The sequence below is a fragment of the Lissotriton vulgaris genome, unplaced genomic scaffold (genome assembly GCF_964263255.1).
Source record: "Lissotriton vulgaris unplaced genomic scaffold, aLisVul1.2 SCAFFOLD_6103, whole genome shotgun sequence".
NCBI classification, from domain to species: domain Eukaryota; kingdom Metazoa; phylum Chordata; class Amphibia; order Caudata; family Salamandridae; genus Lissotriton; species Lissotriton vulgaris.
The window spans coordinates 102,338-105,929 of NW_028244038.1; positions in this window are offsets into that span (position 1 = coordinate 102,338).

The following is a 3,592-nucleotide window of genomic DNA, read 5'->3' on the forward strand; positions in this document are numbered from 1 at the left end:
GCTGGGTCTTCCGCTGCTTCTTCCTTTGGGCATGGTCAGGTTGCTTCTGCCACGTGGTTCCTGTCTTGGATTGGTTGGGTCCGGGGGGGCGAGCCTTAGTAGTTTTCTGCTCCGTGTTCCGGTCGCTTTTTGGTTCCATAGGCCCTGGGTGGGTGGAAAGTCTGTAGACTTTTTCACCATTCACCTGTGGTTGGGGCTTGTGGGCCTCCCCTTTCCTCGATCTCTGTGTATGCTGTGCAGGAGGGGGTGTAGGGGTTGTTTGGCGGACTTGCCTTTCCCCGGTTTCTGGAGGTGTCCTGGCTGTGTAGCGGTTGGGGTTTCCTTTACGATGCTTCACTGGGGTATCCTGGCTGTGTGGCGAGTGGATCCCGGTGGCTGGTGTGGCGGCTCGGTGCCTGGTGGTGTCCGTGGTTGCCGTTCCTTCTTCTCCTGTGGTCATGCGGGATGGGGGACCTTGAAGCTGGCTTTTGCTACCTCTGGTTTTGCGGTCCGGGCTGCGTCTTGCCCTGGCTTTTGGGTTCGGTCGCTTCGTGTGACTGTCCGTTTTTTCTGTGCTGGTTTGCTGGTTGTGGGTCCCTCTGCCTCTTTTTCCGGGTTGGGACTGCAGTTGGAATTCTGGGCAGACTTTTTCCTTTGCAACCCTTGGTGCGGTGGCGACGGTGGCTGGGTCCTCTGTGTCTGCTCGCTGGGTTTTGCCTTGGTGGACGGTTCTGCTTGGGGGTCTCCCTTAATGGTGCTTCCCTTCGCGGACTCTTTACTATTTTGGGATCCGTGGGATTGTGCGCCTGCTTTTGGGCGGCGTTTCGTTCTACTTTGGTGGCCCTGCCCTTTGGTGGTATGGAATGGGGCCGGGGTGTCCCTTCCTTCCTCTTGTCCCAGGGTGTACGGAGTGCTTCCTCTTCTTCTTGTCCCTCCTTGTTGGGCTGGGCTGCTGGCTGTGTTCTGTGCTGCCCCTTTTTCCCATTTCTCAGGCGCTGTGGCGGGCTCTTTGCTCAGGGCTCGGGTCTCGTTTCTGAGGGGGCGGTGTTGTGGGTGCAAGTGTTTCGGCAGGGTCGGGGGGTGTACTCGCTCCTGTTTCTGTTCCGGGGCCCTTCTGGGGTCTGCTGTCCGGTGCTGGTTGTGGCAGCTGCACGCTTGTGTCTCCCTCGTCGATCCTTCTGGTTCTCCGGGACGCATTCTTCTTATGCCGGTTCCTGCGGCTTCTTTGCCTGCTTGGGGGTTGCGGGTGTTCCCTGCCTTGTTAGGTAGGTTGATTCTTCCTCTTCTTTCCTTCCGGTTTAGGCCCTTTCAAGGGGTGTTTGCTGCCTCCTGATTCAGTTTGGGGTTTCCTTCCTTGATGTCTTCCTTCTTTGCATCACTCGTGTGCTGCTGTTTGTGGGGTGGTTTCGGCTCCTCGGTTGGTGGGGTTTTCCTGGCGGTGCCCCGCAGACTACGGTGGTGGTTGGGGGCTCGGTCTTCCTCTACTCCCCGGCGGCTCCATGTTCGGCGGCTGTTCCTGCTGCTGTGTGGTTTGTCCTTGGGCCCGTTGGCTCTTGTTCCCCCTGGCGTGTCTTGCTCTGGGCCTCTTGCGGAGCTATCCGTTTGGGTCCTGAGAGGGGTTGGTTCTCTGGCCTGGGCTCTAGTGCTCTGTGGGGAGTGTTGTGCCTCTGCTGTCTCAGGCTCCCGCTGGACGGTGGGTTCGTTTCCTGCCTCTGCTTTCTTGGTGTCCCATGGGGGTTTTGTGCCTTCGGCCTTGCTTGCCTGGGTGCTCCTGATCTTGTTTGAAGGATCTGGGGTTCTGCAGTTTCTGGCCTGGTTGGTGCCTGGTTGGGTGGTCGCCTGGGTATGCTGGGTGCTGTTGCTGCTCTTGTGCCTCTGGTGGCGCTGGCTCGCTCTGGTCTGGGGTTGAATCCTGATTGCCTGTGCTTTCAGTCTGTCCCATGGTTGGTTCGGTTGGCCTGGCCTTTTTCTGCCTTGGTTCCTCCTGAGGTTCGTATTGGTCTGGTCGGACTGTGTGCTGGTGGTGTGTTTGGTCGTCCGCCTTTGTTGTGCTGGGATGGCTTCACTTGACGGTTCGGCTGTTCGGCCGGGAGGGGCGTGCGTTTTCTTCCTTGTGGCCCCTTGGACTTTTCGTCTGCCGGGGGGTTTTTCTTCCCGGGGCGGCTCTCCTGCGTGGGGTGTTTCCCTCCCGGTCCGAGTTATGCCTCTTGCTGTCCTGGTTCAGAGTCTCGTGGTTGGGCCTGTTTTGCTTCTCCGGGGATTGCCTTGGGTTGAGGTTGTTCTCTGGTTTGGTCAGGCACTGTCTGCGGGGTGGTTGCCCTGTCCTTCTGTTGTACGGGGGCCTGCTGTGTGCTTTTCCCCCGTTTGCGCTGGTTCCATGGGTCCTGCTGCGGGTTGGACTGGGTCGGGCCTCGTTTGTCCTGGTGGCTCCGGTTGGCTCTGGGTGGCCTTGGCTCCCTCTGTTGTGATTGGCGGTGGGGCATTGCTGGTGTTTGCCGGTGGTCCCTTGTTGTTTCCCCTCTGTCTCGGGGTGTCTGGTCCACTTGCGGAGGGGATGTGTGGCTCAATGGTTGGTGGGACAGACCCTGATGCAGAGGTCTAGCCCGGGACCAGGGTTCAATTCCCCGCCTCAGCGGGTCTTGGGCTCAATTTCCACGGACCTGATAATTCTCGCCTCGGTGCCTATTCTAGTTACATTAAATTGGCTGTGGTGTGTCGGGTCCTCCTGGCTTTGGGGTGTTCTGGCTGAGTTTTTTTCTCGGTTCGGGTGCCCTTCGCCTCTCCTGTCCTGTGCCTGTCATGGGGTTTTCTTTCCTGGATTGCTGTCCGTCACGGGGTGTGTCTGCATTGGATTCCGGGGCTTGTCTTGGGTTTCTGGGTGGTTGGCTTCGACTTGGGTCGGGCTGTATCCTCCCTGCGAGCTCTGTGGGCGGTTGGTTGGCCTTTCGGGGTTCGGGCGTTGGGCTGGTGCGCCCCTTGATGTCCGGGTGGTTGTGGGGTTGTTTCCCCCTGGCGCCGTTCTTTCGTTCCTTTGCTCCTTGTTGGAGTTTCTGGTTCTGCCGGTTTTCTGTCCTGTGCCTCTTACTGGGGTTTGGGTGCTGCTGCTCTGTTTGGCGGTTGTGCGGACTCTGGCGGTGTGCCTCCTTCTGCTGTGCCTTTTTTATGGGGTGGTGTTCCCTTTTTGTTGCCCTTCGGCTGGCTGGCCGTGTTCTGGGGCCTTCTGTGGCTGCTCTCCATCAGTGGCTGTGTTGGCTGTGCGGCCTGCTGTTGGGCTTGTGGTGTGTTGACGCCTGGGTCGGTTCGAGGCTCCTCACCTCTGAGGTAGCTGCTCCTTGGGCTTGCTTCCGGGATGGGGCTCCCGGCCGTGTTCGGTGTGGATGCTGCTGGGGTTCTCCTCGTGCTTTTATGTCCTGTAGTCATTGAGTGATGTGTGGGACTGTGTCTCCTGGGTCTGGGGACGCTGGCTTGCGTTCTGCTCGGGTTGTGTGACTTTCTGCTTGTGCGGCTTGAGTCTGTTTTTCTGCTATGTGAAGCCGATTCTTGCTTTGGTATCTGCTCATTAGTAAGGACTGGGACGGGGAGGGCTGACGAGGAGGTAATGACCGGTTACTCA